The following is a 17,954-nucleotide window of genomic DNA, read 5'->3' on the forward strand; positions in this document are numbered from 1 at the left end:
GAGAAGTGAGCACGTGGAATTGATCACATTAAACACAAAAGCAGTGGGATTTGGTGACTCAGGGGGAGGGAGGCAGGCCTGTCAAGGAGAATCTCCGGGCTTCTGGCTTGTGCATTTAAGTTATGGGGTGGGACTATCACTGAATAGGGACGCCAAGAAAGGGCCTGGATTGGTGGGGAGGCTCAGCAAGTCATGAGCTCGTTTTGCATGCATTAGGTTTTGAGGTGCATTTGGGGCATCAAGTAGAGATGTTAGGGGAACAGGTGAGTAGATGAACCCAGATCCGGGCCAAGGTAAAGGCAAGCACAGCCAGGTGTGCATGAGGTCCCCTACGGAGAGTCTATGGAGTGAGGATAAAGGTGAGCTGCAGCTCACCAGCCTGCAGTGAGGAGTCTGAGGGTGTGGGGGAGCAGGAAGGAGGTGGGTGGATTCTAGGCCACATTGGCCACCGTCTGGGGCAGTGACCAGGTTGACCATGATTTCAGCCCAGTGGGATCATTAACTGGCTGTGCTTCCTGGTAGCAAAGGGGGCCTTTGGTGGGTGGGGCAGCCAGGTGGCCAGAGCTTCCACTGTTCTCCAAGCTCAGGTGGAGAGTTTTGTTTGGACAGATTAGCAGTTCTGTAAAGAGAGGAGTTAAGGGTTTATTTCTTAAAAGAACATTAAAGAGTTTTAAAAAGGGAAAAGTATTTTGAGAATAAAATACACAGTGCTTCCTTTACTCAACTCCTAGACCATTCAAAAATCAGGATATCAGCCATGTTTTGCAGAACCACAGTACTTTAGTGGGTGTTTTTGTCTTACTCTCAAAACTCAAAAGCATACAATCAAACCCCTACACCCTGGAGCCCCTGCTTTCAAAGAGATTTGGCAAAAACAAACTTGATTGTTCAGGATAATGTATAAACAAATTGGTTGTTGCTGCTCAGAAGCATTGCCACAAGCAGGCAGTAAACACCAGGGAGTCAATTTCCACAGGCTTAGCTTTTCACAGTGTTGTAAGTTTCCTCAGGGAGATGTTGAAAGGAAGGAAGGAAGGATTTTATTACTATGTAGTTCTGCTGCACATATTCAGATGCCATGCGTCTTAGCTGAACTAAGACCCTGTGAAGCATGTCATGGGGTTGTTTGATATGGTCACCCTCCCTCTCTATCTTTGCCTGATTGTATTTCCCCTTCTAGATCATACACTAAATCAGAAAGCCTGGTAATGTCAGATGTTTCTTTGGATGGTAAAAGTAAGAGTAATATTTTTCTTGATCTTTTTTTTTTTTAAAAACTTTAACTCCTGCTGAAGTTGTACCATAAACTGTGTCTAACATCGAGGTCCCTGAAACAAATGAGTGGTGTGGGGGCCGCCAGCAGGAGGGCATGGGCAGCCCGCTGGAGTGGCCATTGTTTAATTTGCCAGGTCAGGGACTGTTCTTAGACCATTCCTATTGAATTAGACTTTGCCCTTCAGACCTGACTGGTCAACGGTTTGATATACATATATTGATTTGGGATTTGACCTTTCTTTTTTTTAATTTAAATAAAAATTTAAATAGATATACACACATGTATATATACAAATACATATATATGTGCATTGCTGTATCTGTGTATGGTTTAAGGATTTTTTTGCGTGAGGCCAGCTGTTATGATCAGATGTCTAATTGGGAAGTAGAAGCACTGAATGAAGATGAGACTTTTTCTGTCGATGGCCACGTTTTCCTTTTTTAAAACACTTGTAAAATTTTTGTTTTTTGCTTTTTGACTTTAAAGTCCTCTTACATTTACTCCCTAAATGCTTACTTTCCATCGGAGCAAGAGGAACTTTTGTATGTCTGACAGACTCCTAAGAGTGTTCATTTCTCTGCACAACCATAAAAGGCAACATTCTTGGCCTCCCACCTTCTGTAGACAGATTTGGGAGATCTTACTTTTCTTTGGGTTTCTAAATTTTAGAAGCAGTTTGTTCAATTTGGAACTGAAAAATCTTCTGGTATTGAAAGGGTAATTTATGGGTATTGATTTTGTTGAAATTCAGAATAAAACCTTTTGGGTATCCTTGTGAAATCCCTAATAGCTCAGCCTCTGTTATTCTTGTTGGTATTTCCTTCAAATACACTCTTTCTCACTTTCACCATTTTGTTTTTGTGAGCCATGCAAGAGCAGGAATTAATTTATACAGTATTTCTATTCTGAACAAATCCAGAAAGCCGCTGTTAGACCTGACTTTTTAAACAGTCTTTTTCACTTTTTAAGTATTTTCATCTCGGAAAAAAATAATCTCTTCAAGTGTAGGCTGTATGGTTGAAGCTGCACCCTCCCCGATGCCCCGCACGCCAGAGGCCTGGTGCCCGGCCCTGGCACTTGTTTTAGGTTGACCATCCTCTCACCTCATGGAGGTTCCACAGCTTTCTCTTCGTGCTCACCAGCAGGTTTAGGGATTCAGGGAAGGTCTATGGGCTTGTCTTCCCTTTTCTTTGATACATACTTAGCGGCATGATTAGCCTAGAAGGCTAAATGGCCCAATTGAGCACAACTGCTTTACTCTTAAACTGCTTTTCTGTCAAGATCTGTGAAAGGCATTGATTTTTCTGGCATCTTTATTTGGTGTTTTCCTTTAGAGACTGTTAAGAGATGAAACCAACCAGAAAGGAAATACGATTTTTATGCCTTATACTTATTAAAATATTAATTTCTTCTGAAGTTGACTTTATTTCCTTCTCACTGAATTCAAAGAGGAACTTAGACGTCTCAGAGTAACAGGAACCATCCTAGAAGGTAGGAGTAACAAGCATTGTTCTATCTGAATGTGTTCACTCTCATTTAGATGACAAAGCTAGGACTTTATTATAGCAGGAGAGAGAAAAATGCTTGGACTTACTTTTTCTAAGGATCTCTGGAAAAGGGTAGAACTGAGAAGAACACATCTAGATTCAGCGCCCTGTCTCTTCTGCAGTTCTTTGTACCTAGTGTTAGATCATTGTCCTAAGGCCACAGCCACCTTGTCTGGAGCCACTTCCAGAGGCTGAAGTGACCCAAGAGCTGTCGCTTGTTGCTTTTCTAATTAAGTTGGTCATGGGGGCGGTTTCCAGCGTTGTTGTTCGAATGACAGGACACCATCCTGATGCCCGCTAGACATTCAGTGTAGAAAGATTATGTGACAGCATTAATGGGAGTAATTCCTTTCCCACCTTATTCCCTTTCCTAGTCTTTCACCTTTATTTCTTCTTTTCCCTAAAAGTCAGAAGATTGCTATGATCTCATTTGCACTTTGAATTTGTAGCTCTGTCACCTTCCACAGCTGACATTCTGTAGGTCTTCAGGATGGGACACAAAGTTTAACTCCTAATCCTAACTTTTTCCTCGCCTTGTGTTTTGTCTCCTGGCCCTTTTCCATGCTGGCAGCCCCCCTTGACTTACCCCCAACCCTTGCCACCACAGCACTCTGCTTCTGAGACAGTCAGTCGCCTCAGAACAGCATCCAGCCAGATTCTTGTGGTCAGTGAAGTGGCCTTTTCTGATGGGGATGCACAAATGCGGGATCTGCGACGCTGGATAGCCTGCTGTTGTCCTGATAGGAGAGCCAAAGCCTGGTGCGGGGTTTGCTTTGGGAGAGGAGTAGCCAGTTTGATTGTGAGATGATGGGACCCTGCAAGTGGATTTATCTAAGTTAGCTGTTCAAGTTAGCTGGCCTTATACAATGTAAAAGTCATGAAAATTCATCAGTTTCTCAAGTAAAAAAAATGCAGTGGTTGCAGCTTTTGTTAGCAATAAGAAAAGTACTAGATTTGTCTGTTCCTGGGAATCTACGTTCTATCCCCAGGGAATGGTGGGGTGTATTTTGTAATAACCTTTTCATTCACTCATTTAATTCTACAAAGGATTAAGAGCACAGCGTCTAGGTGCCAGGCATCCTGCACCCGGGACCAGAAGAGGGTGAGAAGCAAAACGGGGAGACACTTGTTAGTGAGAGGGGTGGGCCCAGCCTCGGGGCAGCCCCTGGATGACTGGGCAATATGCACGTAGTCTGCCAGAATGTGCCACATGCTGTCTGTCCACCCAGCCTGGGTCCTGGCGAGTGTGAGGTCTGAGTCCTGCAGTCTGTGACCTCTGCATCAAAGGGCACTGACAGTGGTGGCCATTCTGGAAAAATCTTTCGGGTTTTCCTCCAGACTAAGGCCAGGGAGGAGAAGAGGGTCTGACCTTGTCCGTTCTATCCCCCTCCTCCCACCCTTCCTCCCCTCTCCCACCACGGAGCCTCCCTTCTGCCCCAGGCCTGGGCCAAACTCCAGCGCAGGGCCGCCTGGGATCCTGCCCAGGGTCGGATGGGGATCGGAGGTGGCGGGGCTGAGGGGCCGGAGGTGGCGGGGCTGAGGGGCCGGGCAGTGAGCCCTACCGGTGGCCCAGACCCTTGAGCCACTTCCAGGGCGGCTGGCCCATGGAGAGGGCATCGGGCTGCTCTGTGTCTGAGTTCCAAGTGAGAGTAACAATAAAAGTACTTGCTGCTGCCTCACCTGCTTTTAAATTGTCCTTGGAAAGGGCGGACCTCAGAGGGCCCACACAAGGTGCACTTTGCCCCTGGTGATGGCACTTGACCCCAAGGAGAGGCGCACTCTACTTGAGGATTTTCATTTGGGATCAGGGTGTTCTGCTCAGCACCCTGCTTTCCAATGGGCTTTAATTCAGGGGTGAGCAGAGGCTGGACACCAGGAAGCAGTTTTTGTAAAGGATTGCTGAGTTTTCTGGACTGTGCTTTTCTGCTTTGATAAACTTCCTTGAACTTTCTGTGGGGTGGGGGTGGCAGGACCTGGCATCTATATGTGTTGGTGATTCACCAATCATATTCTTGTCACGAAGACTCTGAAGAAGACTCTGAAACCCGCTTGAGGCATGGAAGCCTAGTAAACTTCCTGCTGCCCCCTCCCACCCTCTGAGCCACTCCTGTTGTCAGTTCACAGGACTTTGGGACTTTTGTTTGTGCCTTGGGGGTATTTAAGGGAAGAATTTGAGAAGACTGGAGACCTTTTTTTACATTTATTTCATCCTATGGGTTTAGCTATTAAAGCAAGTTTGTTAGGAGAGAGTATTCCTTTGCTAGTAGAGTTCAACTAAAAAATACCCAATCTACAATTCCAGAAATGCCTTTTTCACCAGCGAGGAGCAGCTCCCATGAGGAGTGACAACAGGTAAACTGGAATTACCTGAAGAGGTTGCAGGGAGAGGGCCTGGCTCCTCCCCAGGGTGGCAGGTGCCCCTGAGCCCACAGGCCTGAGTCAGAGCTCCTGCTGGGAGAGATTCAAAGGGGAGGCTCAGTTCCAGGGGGCCTTGAGTGGTTTCCTTTCCTGTCGCTGTGTAGGAGGCATCCTGAGGATCACCAAGGAGGACTAGTGATAACGGGTGGGGGCTTCCTGCTCTTGATCACTGGTTTTCCCTTCTGACCGGTTCTCATGCTTCCTCCTCCTATTCCACCCTCTGCCCAAGCCTTAGTGCCTTTCATCCCTTCCAGCCGCTGGCCTGGAACTGTACCCCAGTGTTAAAATCTCACCTTGCAGAAAGACGTGGCTGCTGGTTTTGCTTTTTTTAAAGACCCTCAGGTAAAGAGGTTGGGTGGGGTTTCCCATCCAGCTCTCATTTAGGAAGCCCTTTGTAGGGAGGCCTCATGTGATCCTCCCTGGAGTCACACGCAACATGTGAGTCCTGTTTTTACAGACACCTTGCCCAAGATCACACTGCTTGTTCAAGCTGGTTTCAACTCGATCTGTCTGGTCTCTAAACTTCCCACTACACTTAACCTGGGGGCAAACCTGAAGACACAATCAAGAAGGAAGAGTGTAGAGCCCATCCCTGCAAGATTCCATGAAGGCGGTCCTAAGGGAACTGTGCCAGCAGAAACAAGCTGTGTTTTATTCCTTTGGAGAAAACTGACTTGTGTCTCTGAAACTGGCAGGCCATGTGACCTTTAGAGATGTTTATCAAAAAGCACGCCTGCCTCCAGGCCCCTGGTTCTCGGCAGGGAAGCATCAAGGGGGGCCTCTGCTTCACTGCACACAGGGCAGCTTTCCACTTCTCACCAGGCCTAAAACAAAGGCCAAGGGGTCCTGCATCTAAGGAGGGAGGAAGAGGGCTGTGGAGGAAGTAATGGGGACCAAGGAGCTGCTGCCCGCAGGTCAAGTGTCCAGTGTCCACGGTGCCTCCAGGCAGCAGCTGTTTCCCTCCGAGGTCTGTTGGCCGAGTATCTGGGGAGGGCAGGTGAGGAGTGTCACTAGACAGCACTGGGAAGAAACTGCAGCTGGAGGGTTGCGCAACCGCCAGCACCCCTCTCCCTTTGCCGACAGTAACTGGCTTCTCCCCGCTGCGCCGCGGGGCGCGGGGGTGCGGGCTGAGCGCGGGAGAAACAAAACGAGTCCGGTGGGAAAGGAGCGCTGCGGCCTGCTGCTTGATCCTCGTCCCCGCCCCCTGCGCCACAAGGAGACTCACGCCATGGTGCGCTGCCTGGGGTGGCCGGTCTTCAGGGCCCCACAGCCTGGGATCCCTGCCGCTTCCGCCCCGGCTTTGGCCTTTGGGCTCGGGGAACCGGGTGGCGCGCAGGGCGCATGCGCGCGGGGCGGGGGGGCGGGGCCTGGCCATCTCCCTCCGCCTGCCACTCAGGGGCGCTGCTTGGAGCGCGGGCGACCCCTCTAGCCCCTCTGCGTCTCGGTGGCCAGCGTCCTGCCTCCGCTCAGAGCGCAGGCGGCCCCTCTAGCCTCCGCATCTCGGTGGCCGGCACCGACCCCACCCGCCCGCCCACTGCGCGGCGCTCGGAGGAAATGGCTGCGAGACCCTAGAGGCCTGCGGCCCGCGGTGAGTGGCGGCCGGGGCTGGCCGCTGCGGGCCGCACTCGGGGGCGGGCGGGCGGGCGGCGGCAGCGCCGCAGCCCGGCCCGCGCAGAGCCGCGGCGTCCGTGCTGGGCCGCGCTCCCGCCGAGAAGAGAAGATGGCGGCCGCGGGGACGGAGGGACGGATGGGCGGCGGGCGGGCCGGGGGTGAGGGGCGGCGGGGGCAGGGGGGCCGCGCCTGGGTGACGCGCGGCGAGGGGCCCGGGGGTGGGCTCCGCGCGTGGGCGCTGCTTGGGGCTTGGTCAGCCCGCGAGGGGTGTTGACTCGGTGGTTTGTTCACAGTGTGATCTGACTGAGAGGAATAAAAGCAAGTGTTGCCCAATCAGCAGTGCAGGAGGCGGGCTGGTCCGAGAGGAGGGAAAGTGCGCTTTCCTGGAAGTTCTCGGGCTAGCTGCCTCAAGCGTAGGAATGATTCTATTTCCAGTAACTGTGTAGCCGGTAGGATTGAATTCTGTTTTTCTAGGCTGGTTAGTTCCTCTAGACATTCTTGAAGGATCATGAGGTTTCATCCTAGGATCCTGTTTTAAAGTGTGGGTTCTGTTCGCTTTCATTTAACTTGGTTTTGATTTCTATCGGACTGTGAGGGTAGTCCATTAACATTACGCTAGTTGTGTGGTATTCGGCTCTATGGAAAGCAGAGAAGAATTTCAGAGAATCGGTTTCACTTTCTTAAAGAGTATATATTTAGCCGTAAAATACTAGTTTTTTATTGCGTGACTTGCCAATTTGATGTAAATTGTGTCACATCTTACTCTCAGGTGTGCCTCTGGCCGTCCCCTTTCTGTCTCTCAGGTCTTTGACGTTCAGCTCCCCGTTTGCTTTCTTTGTTTCTGTTGCTCTTAGGCCAGGTTGTGAGACACTGGAGGTCAGGACCAGGTTTTCTCCTTTGAGTCTAGCATCTCCATAAATGAGCTGAGTTGGGGCCTTAGGTAACAACAGTGCATGAGTTGAGTTGAAGGTCCTCTTCAATTCGTACTTTAGCCGTAGATAACGGTATCCCTATCATTTGCACACTGATAGGATGAGATTTGAGCCTAATATGCCTGGGTGTTTTGCAGAAGGAAAAGGTGGATTATAAGATTTTTTCAGTATATTCACATAACCTCATTGTACCTGTAGATTGGTGCCGGGGTGGGGGGGGGGAGTTGCCTTGGATTGGCAGTGATAACAGCTCTCCGTGGGCACTCCACCAAGGTGGAGCCTGTTCTGAGCAGTTGATGAGTGCTAAGTCGTTTAATGAGTAGAGTGCTTTTGTACGCGTTCTGACCTCCAGGAAGCTGAAGCATGGGGAAGGGACTTGCCTGAGATGGTGCATGGAGCTGGGTTCTAACTGGGCTGTCGGGTCCACCCCAGACAAATGTTCCATGGTTTCCCCAGAGCCATGTAGGCCCTGGCTGAAATATGCATGCAAGGAACGTGCTGTGGCTGTGCATTTTAAGGCTGTAAGATCCGTGACCTTTAGAACGATTCCTCGCTTTGTTTGGCGAATATTTATTGCATTTGTGTGCTAAGCACCCTGACTATAGCGGCGACCAGAAAGATGGCCTTCCCAGTCCTAGAGACAAGTGTAGCGGGGACTTGTGAGGGCATCCTGGCTCCCTCACTGAAATCCGGTGTTGCCAACCATGTACCCTGGAGCCCTTAGTGACACTTGGGGTTGGTGTATACATATATATGTCTCTGTGACTAGTTCACAATGTTCCCATTTTAAACACGGCATAGACATCTTAGAAGTGTCACTTGAGAGACACAGACCCAGCCGTGTTGGAAACTTTCTGCCTAAGGCATTTCCTAAGTGCTGTCTGTATCCTCCTTGCCTGTGTTCTTGCACAGTTATTTTAACAGTGAGTTTAGGAATAACATGTCTCTTTAATTTACTTTTGATTTTCTGCCTAGTGCTGTCCCTTAGTATTTGATTAAATTCAGGTTATTGCATGGGGCCGGCCCGGTGGCGCAAGCGGTTAAGTGCGCGCGCTCCGCTGCGGCGGCCCCGGGGTTCGCTGGTTCGGATCCCGGGCGCGCACCGACGCACTGCTTGGCAAGCCATGCTGTGGCGGCGTCCCATATAAAGTGGAGGAAGATAGGCACAGATGTTAGCCCAGGGCCGTCTTCCTCAGCAAAAAAACAGGAGGATTGGTGGATGTTAGCACAGGGCTGATCTCCTCACAAAAAAAAAAAAAAAAATTCAGGTTATTGCAAGCAAAGTGAGTTCTGTTCTGGTAAGAAGAAAATGCAAAAATAAGAAATTGTGTTGTTGCTGCTCCCATCTGCTCCTTCCTGTCTGCTAGTACCCGTGGTTACCGGGTTCTTGCCTGGCACACAGTGCTGCTCACAGTGTGCATGCGTGTGTGAGATCACAATGGCTTGTTGAGGAAGTGTGTCTATGGGGCTTAGAGATGGGCACCCTTAGTGCTTCAGGTGGGCTTTGGGGTGGGTGGGGTTGTCTTCATATGGGGGCTTTGGCTCTCATTTTCTTTGGTGGTGGAGTTTGTGGGTCCTGCTGTTGACACTGTAAGTCTTGCTACCACCATAGGTGTCTAAGTCACTGCGAGTGTGTTCCTGAGCAGCCCAGGGACTGGTTCTTTTTAGTTAAGTGTTTGCGAGATGTTCCAGGTCCTGATTGTTTTATACTTCTATCAACACGATATGTTTTACCTTTTTTATACTCTTGGTCCGTGATACCAAGTGATTTCCATTTGGCTCTTGCAGACCAAGATTGAATGTGTTTACAGGCTAGCTCACCGTTGTCTCTGGGTCTGTGCAGTGTGGTGTGTCCAATAGAGGCCTGATTCTGTTGGATCTTGGTGTACTCAGGAAGTCCATTAAGAAAGCTTTCCCTAAGTGGAGTCTCCTGTTTGCATTTCTTTTTATTTAAATGATGGAGTCTGTTACAGTGGATATCTGATATTATCCTCTTTATGGCCATTATCACGTGATATGTGTGAATGCCGTAACAAAGGCTCTATGATTAACAGTTAATGGAAACATACTAATCTACTCATCGTAGATGGGTAGAGGAGATCAGAAGCAGTCTGAATTGAGCTCACTTGGTCTCAGTGCCCACACTTCCTCGACAGTAGTCTCTTGCTTAGGCCTTATTTTATTTCTTGAGTAGTACTTTTTGAGGGTAAGTTGTTATATGAAGTTGAATAGGTAATTCCACGTATTTTAATAAGAATTCTTGTAGCAATGACTATAAAATGTTCTTAATCAGTAGGTGGTGATTATCTTGTGTGTAATTTATAAAGCAGATATTTCTCTCTGGGTATCAAACTTAGGTGCTGTGGTTTTGTTTTCATATACTAATACAGACACTTCAGTGGTATTTAATACACCTTTATAAGAAGGTACATGAGGGATTTTTCCCCAATATAAAGGTGGCTTTACTGTGTTTGGGTTCCAGAAATAAATACCTATATAGAAAGTTAAAACGATATAAAAAATATAAAGAAGATAGCAAAAACACCAGAAATGGCACCATCCAGAAGCCCATGTTACAGCTGTTCACGTATTCGTGAACTTGGATGTGTGCGTGTGGTGGGATGTGTTCAGGGAATGTGGCCACTGTGCAGGGCTGGCTTGTGACCTGCCTCTTCACTCACGTGTGTGGGCCTCTTTCCATGGCAGTGGCCATAGGGGTCATCATCCTTTTTTTTTTTATTTTGTGAGGAGATCAGCCCTGAGCTAACATCCGCCAATCCTCCTCTTTTTTTGCTGAGGAAGACGGCCCTGGGCTAACATCGGTGCCTATCTTCCTCCACTTTATATGGGACGCCGCCACAGCATGGCTTACCAAGCAGTGCGTCGGTGCGCGCCCGGGATCCGAACCAGCGAACCCCGGGCCGCCGCAGCGGAGCGCGCGCACTTAACCGCTTGCGCCACCGGGCCGGCCCCGGGGTCATCATCCTTTAATTGCAGTATTAAAGAATTCCATTATATGGATGTTTCTTGATTTTTCAAACCAATTTCCTGACGATGGACATCAGTTGGTGTTCTTTTGTAAAAGAGCCTGCCTAGGAGCCAGCCCTGATAGCCTAGCAGTTCAAGTTCAGCACGCTCTGGTTTGGCGGCCCGGGTTTGGTTCCCAGGCACAGAACCACACCACTCATCTGTCAGTAGCCATGCTATGGTGGCAGCTCACATAGAAAAATTAGAAGGACCTATAACTAGAATATACAACTATGTACTGGGACTTTTGGGAGGGAAAAACAGAGAAAGAGAGGAAGATTGGCAACAGATACTGGCCGGGGCAAATCTTTCCAAGCAGGAAAAAACAAAAAAGCAAGCCTGGGAGCACCCTTATAAATATGCCTGCCTTTTTCCAGTTATCTCTGCCGGGTCAGAGTGAAGCATGCCCACCTGGTCCATGGGAACAGGGATGTTGCCTCGTCTGTCCCCATGCCCAGCACATAAGGGGCTCTTGGTAAATATTTGTCAAATAGACTCTCCTAAGAGGGCCTGTTTCCCCAAATGCTCACCAACAGAGACATAGTCGTTTTAATAGATGACATCACTGTTTATTGCACGCTTGTTGTGTGCAAGCGCTGACTGGCACTTGACAAGATGTAGTTTCAGATATCTTTTAGGAAATTGTGAAGTCACAATTGTCCCCATTTCCCAGGCAGGAAAGTACAGCCCAGAGAGAGGTACGCTTGCCCAGCACACCCAGCTGTTGGGTTTGCAGCTGGGGTGGAAGCCAGGTATGTCCTGACTTGGAGCCTGCGTTCTTTTGTGGTGCCGTCTCTTGAGCCTGCCGACCCCTAGTCTGCTTATCAGGACTTACCCCACTTGTAAGTGGAGGAGGGGGTTGTCATGCTGTAGTCAGTGGGGGAGGGCACTGCTGGCTGCCTTGGTCAGGACCGGGACTGCTGAGCCTGCACAAAGAGGGGTGGTCCCCCCTGGGATGCCCCCGGCGCCCCATGGAGATACAGGGCTAGGTGGGCGCTAGCCAGGGACTGTGGGATGGTTAGATTGTCATTTAAGCAGTGTTTTTCCTTGCACAGCATGTTTTTAGGAGTAAGCTATCCTTCCTCTGCACGTCTCCCCACCCATGCAGCAATGGTACAAGTCTGTGAAGTGGTATCATATACAGGTTGACTGTCACATTCAGCTCTGTATGGATCTGCAGAAATGGATACAGAAACTCCTGTTATTTGTTCCATAATTCCTTTATTTAAACTTGGACCTTTCCCACTACCCCCAAAAACAAAACTAGACATTGGCCTCTTCCAATCTCAGGGAAAGAAAGGAAGATTCCAGCTGAAATAAACCACAGTTCATTCCTGACTTTTGAGTTTCCAAGGTTCCCAGGCATTTTTGCCTCTTGGCCTGTGGCTTGAGATCCTCATACCTTCATGGCATGCAGCTCCACTCAAGAAGCAGACACTTGTAAGAGAAGGCCTTTGTTTTTTCTCCCAGCACATTCTCTCTGAACTTAGGTAGCAGTCACTCTGGGAGTGCTACAATTTCATAGTTGGAAATCAGTGCCTTCACAGTCGTCATGTGAACCTGTGAGGCGGGGGAGGGTCTGGAACAGTCGAATACTGAAGCAGGACTGCCGCTGTCTTTCAGTCTTCCTGACTGGCAAGGTCACCAGAGTTGCTTTTGGCCCATCAGGAGCAGCCCTTCAGAGTTACCCTGAGTGTAAAATCTGCGTCAGCCGTTCTCAGACCTCTTGACACACCCCCAAATTACCAGGATCCCAAAGAGCTTTTGTTTATTATCAATGTTATTTATATTGGTATTTACCCTGTTTGGCCTTAAAAATGAGACATTTAAATTTATTTATTCATTTTTAAATAATAATAATATACCTCTGCATATTAACGTGAATAACATTTTTTGGAAACCTTTCCAAGACAAAGACAACTTAATGAGAAAGATGGCATTGTTTTACATTTTTGCAAATCTCTTTAATGTCTGGCTTAACTGACAACAGCTGGATTCTCACACTCGCTTTTGCATTCAAACTGTTGTAATATCACTATCATTTAGCTTCTGGAAAACTCGACCATATGCTCCTGAGAGAGTGACCGATGAAAAAGGCATATAATGTCTTGGTGGTGTGCAAATGATTTGACCTTGGGGACCTCCTGAAAGCACCTGTGGATTGTACTTTGAGAACTTCTGCTCTAGAAAATGATTAGAAATGCTCTTATAGTAGAGAAATGAGAATTTCAAAAAATAGTTGACTCTAAGTTGTAACACCTGGGAAAATGGATTACTTTCAGGAAGATAGGCAGTGTCTTGGAAGTTTTTTTATTGGCTCAACTGTGTACTTTTTGGGGAAAGCGTGGACTAAGGCTGGTTTGTCGTCAGGTGAGGATGTTTCAATGCACACTTCTCCCTCAAAGTGCACCACTTGAAACAAGAGGCCCAGAGCGTGACCAGGGTGCCTGCTGGGTGGGAAGGCCCCAAGACTTCTTTTGGCTTGAGGGCACTCGGCCTTTTATTCAGATGCCTGAGTGGGAGAGGCGAGGTGATTTTGTACGTTAAATGGCACTTTGCGTTTGTCTTATCGCAGGATGTCCTTTCATTATACGCAGCTTCTCACTGGGTCCTTAAAAGCAGCTCTTGCAGCAGTGAAAACCGGTGAGCGTGGCCTGTGTTGGGAGCTGTGGAATGGTGCTGACTTCTCATGGCCTGACCCCAGGAGACCACACCAGGGCGCAGGGATCTTGCAGCAGTGCCCTGTAGGCGCCGGCACAGCTGCACTTGCGGCCCAAACAGACAAATGTGGATGTCAAAACAGTAGGGTGGCTGGTTGGGGGGCTTGGGGGGGATGGTCCACTGGGGGATCCAGTTCTTGATTAACAGCTACAGATCTACAGACTCCAAGGGGAAGCAGCCCCCCAAAGTGCCCAACAGGGATGACTCAGCATTTTACCTTGTACTATCCTGGGAAGTGACTTACAGCGCCCTCTTTGTCTCACAGGTCCCCTCTGAGCTTGCTTGCTCTCCCCACCTCTTCCGCCCGCCCCCCCCCCACCCCCCCCATCTCTGAAGGACAGGGGAGGCTCCTGTCCGGGAACCCATCCCAGTGTTGTCCTTGGGCATTTAGCAGTAGCCAGACTTGTCTCATAGGGCAGATTTCTTAATGAGGAGAACCTGTACAGTTCAAAGGCTCACTAAGACCCAGGCAGTGGCGGTGTCCTAAGAGCACCAGTTCCTCTGGATATAGGGTCCGGATGGTCCCTTGGACAGTGTTTGAAACCAGGTTTTTTTGTTCGCTGAGAGACAAGAGGAGCTGGCTCAGTCCCTTGGGCTGTTGTAACAAAAGACCGCAGACACGGGGTGCCAGCGTGGTCGGATCCTGGTGAGGCGTCTTCTGGGTTGGGCGGGGGCGAAGGAGTTCTCTGGGGCCTCTTTTTAAGGACACTGATCCCTTTCATGAGGGCTCTGACCTCATGACCTAAGCACCTCCCAAAGGCCCATCTCCTAGTACCATCACCTTGAGCACTAAGTTGCAACATGAATTTTGGGGAGACGCAAACGTGCAGACCACAGCAGGAGCCCATCCAAGGGAGCAGTGTAGGGGACTGTGTCCATACCATTAAATAGAGCACAGCTGAAAGCCTCCCTTCCTCCTTCGCTTGAGAGTTGCCCACCAAGGTCACAAGCCTATGCGTGAGACTGGACAGAGAAATCCGAGTACCCATTGCACATGCATGACGAGGGAGCTGGAGGCCTGGCTGCACACCAGAGCCTGGCTGCGGCATCAGTCCTCAGCAGGCTTTCAAGTAACAAGTTTTGCATTTTGTCTCTGTATATCTATAAAGCAAAAATACCTAAGGAATTTTAAACAACGGGGTTGTTTCTAGATTTTTCTATTTACCTCTTGAGAAACTTACTCTGTTGTGGGCACCTTTGCATCATCAGAATAATTTTAATAATGACAGCGTTATTTGGTAAGCAGCAAAACTTTGACTTCGCCATCTAAAAGACTTAAATGTAATTTATACGGCTGAGTCAGGTTCTGTGTAGATATTCAAATAAACAAAAATTGGATTTCTTAGTTTACTTTGTGGGCCCAAACCTCTCTTCTCTTCCTGTTTAATGGGCAGGCATGGTGTTGGCTGCTGCAGGCCTGTGGGGCAGAGAGGAGAGTGGCCTGTGTGGGACATCAGTTTAGCATGGACTGAAAACAGCCGCTGCTGGTGGTCGGAGAACATTCATGCTTTTGGGATACGTTGAGTTGTCTGACGTTTCTGGGCATATCCTCGTCAGTGACTGTTTCATTATCTTTAATTGGGAAATCTTTTTTAGTAGTTTAAAGAACTTTTAGCTAGCGTCTTCTCAATCCCTCCACATCCACAGCAAAGGATTAGGTGTGAGAGGGAAGGCCCTTAATTCAAAATATATATAATGTAAACTTTGGCCCAGCCTGTCAGAATTAAAAATTCTGAGTTAGCCAAGTCCAAAATAATGAGGTTATGTTGTAGCATTGGATATAATTTCTGACTGGCTGGTTAGAATTGTTTCAAAATTAAAATTGATAGTTTTGAACACTGTTTCAGGGGGATATGAAGTTTGGAGAAACACTGTTTTGCCACCAGGTGGGGCAGATAGGTGTGTATTATCTTTTTGAGAAGAAGCATTAGCTGTTTGCCATGGTTGTCATCCTGTGAAAATAGGAACTTCATTGTGGTTGTATATCCTATTTTGAAGTGTCTTAGAGAAGTTAGTCTCTTCAGTTTGTGGAGCAAACATCTTTAGATGGGCATCTGTGGTTACTTACCTGAAGCCTGCTCTGGAAGCTGAGCCTTCAGGTTGACAGTGGTTGTGGAGTCATGCCTCACTAACATTTACGTAGTAGTTTGGTTTCCTTTTTTTAAGTAACGTATAACGTTTTGGGAGGATATTTTTGGTTTTGTTTTTAAGAAATTCTCTTCTGGCAGCTTAACATTCTGAAGATTTGGAGAATTTGAAGGGAAAATTTAGCAGTTTTAGAATTGTTTTAGAACAGTTTTGTGGAAGGAAATTTTAGTCTCTTCTGATAAGAAAAATAGATGCATCAGAAAAAATAGATGCGTAAATAGATGCGTATTATTGCTTTGTACGTATCCAATGTATTCTTAAACTAATAGAAATGGCATATTACAGAAGTTCTCATAGTGTGTTCCATGGACTCCTGGGGGTCTCCAAAACCCTCTTGGGGGCAAAGAGGGCAAAACTCTTTCCACAGTAGTAGTTGGCCCCGGCAGTGTAGAAAGAAGCAGATTAGGACAGCGGCATGCGACGTGCGTGTGCCCTCCGCCGCTGTGCACTGGGTATTACAGTGTGCCGGCTTCCCTTGAGTGTGTCCTTGCTGGGGCAGTAAAGACTAGTGATTTTGTTAAATCTCACCCCTCCAGCGTATTTGATGAAATGGCAGGGACACATAAAACACTTGTGCTGCACCCCAGAGCTGGGGGCTGTCTCTGGGAAGAGCCCTCGTGGGTAGGTTCCAGCCCCCTTTTCATGGAGTACCATTCGTACTTGAAAGAACTGACAGACTAGTTTTCAGACTCGGTTTTTGGCAGGCATTTTCTTGAAGATGAACGGTGTGAGTCTTGAGCTAAGCAACTGACAGAATTTGTTGCTAATGATAAAATTCAAGCTTTCAAGCAAAAATAAGAATTTTGGAAGGCCTGTATCTGCCATTGTGAGCTTGATGCCTTCTCAATAATTAAAGACGTTTGGGGAGACGAGTGCTGATGTTACAGATGTGTCTTCTGTATTGTTTCATGAAGTATGCTGACATTTGGACTCGGCATATGTCAGCAAGCCAGGGTTTTCCAAGTGACCAGCACGAGCATGGGTGAAGATGCTTTTAGAGTGCAAGACAGACCCGTGGATTGTAATGTAAGAAAGTGTGGAAAATTCATTGATCTAGTTTCAGATTCCATGTTGCAGCTGATTTTTTTTTTTTGAGGAAGATGAGCTCTGAGCTCACATCCGATGGCAATCCTCTTTTTGCTGAGGAAGATTGGTCCTGGGCTAACATCCGTGCCCATCTTCCTCCACTTTATATGGGACGCCGCCACAGCAGGGCTTGCCAAGTGGCGCGTGGGTGCGCGCCCAGGATCTGAACCCGAGAACCCCAGGCCACCGCAGCAGAGCGCGTGCACTTAACTGCTACGCCTCTGGGCCGGCCCCATCACTGATTTTTATGAAACTGCTACTCATTGAGGTTTGATGTGGTATCAAAGAACATCCCCGATTACTCGAACATTTTCCTCAGTTTTAATTTTGGAAATATTGATGTGTTCCACATAAACAAAAGCTCTTTGAGGTCCTTATTTTTTGAGAGTGTAAAGCGGCCTTGAGAGCTGCCTTTCAAGAACTTGGGAGGGGCTGGGTGTCCTGTTCTTGAGTCACTTTTCAGCCATTTGGTTGTACATTGTTAGCCGTGGTCGTGAAATGTTGGCTCATATTTATATTTTTAAACCTAACATTTCATAGCATTATTTCTACTTCTAGTTAGTAGGAAATGGAGCAGTTTCTGGCTGGGAAAAAATTTACACTTAGAGATGTAGGAAGATAATTAAATTATTTCAGTGCATTCGCTGTTCCCCTTTGGCGTTAACTCTCCCAGTTGCAGAGATGCACACCTTCCTTTCTGGGGAAAAATTGTTATTAATATGACATGGTCATGGTTTATGACCATGTTCGTCATGTCACGTGTTGTAGTATAGAATTTACACACTAAACCTAGGTTGTTAGGAATGTAACACAATTTTTCTTTTACTTTTGCCTTGATTATAAATGTTTGGTTTTGTTTTTTCTTTTGTCTTGATATACATGCTTTTGTTTCAGCTGAAATTTTATATTAGAATTTCTGTGTTGAAGAAATTATGAGGAGAAATCAATTTTGCAATTATAAAGTTAAGATAAATGAACTAAATTATCTTAAATGACCTATTCTGAATATGTACTTTATCTCATTCCACTTAGCAGAAATAACTGGATTTTCTTTTTCTGATTAATTCGGAACTAAAATAATATCCAGAAACATGTCTCTTTTCAGATTAACATAAATTTAAAAAATTTTTTTCATTCCTGTGAACATCTTAATTTCTTTGCATAATTTATAAATGCTGAGTGTTGTGA

General features: G+C 47.4%; 1 protein-coding gene across 7 annotated transcripts in view; it reads left to right on the top strand.

Annotated features, from left to right (window-relative positions):
* DIDO1 (death inducer-obliterator 1) overlaps nt 1–17,954 on the top strand; it is a 58,982-nt gene that overhangs the window by 3,675 nt on the left and 37,353 nt on the right. The window contains exon 1 of one of the 7 annotated variants that reach the window (XM_058562293.1): nt 6,706–6,829. The exons of the other annotated variants lie outside the window; for them this stretch is intronic. The gene's annotated coding sequence lies outside the window, so the exon portion shown is untranslated. Of the gene's footprint in view, nt 1–6,705; nt 6,830–17,954 lie in introns of those variants that run through there. 7 annotated transcript variants of the gene reach the window in all.

The sequence above is a fragment of the Diceros bicornis genome, chromosome 19, assembly GCF_020826845.1.
Source record: "Diceros bicornis minor isolate mBicDic1 chromosome 19, mDicBic1.mat.cur, whole genome shotgun sequence".
In the NCBI taxonomy this organism is placed as follows: Eukaryota; Metazoa; Chordata; class Mammalia; order Perissodactyla; family Rhinocerotidae; genus Diceros; species Diceros bicornis.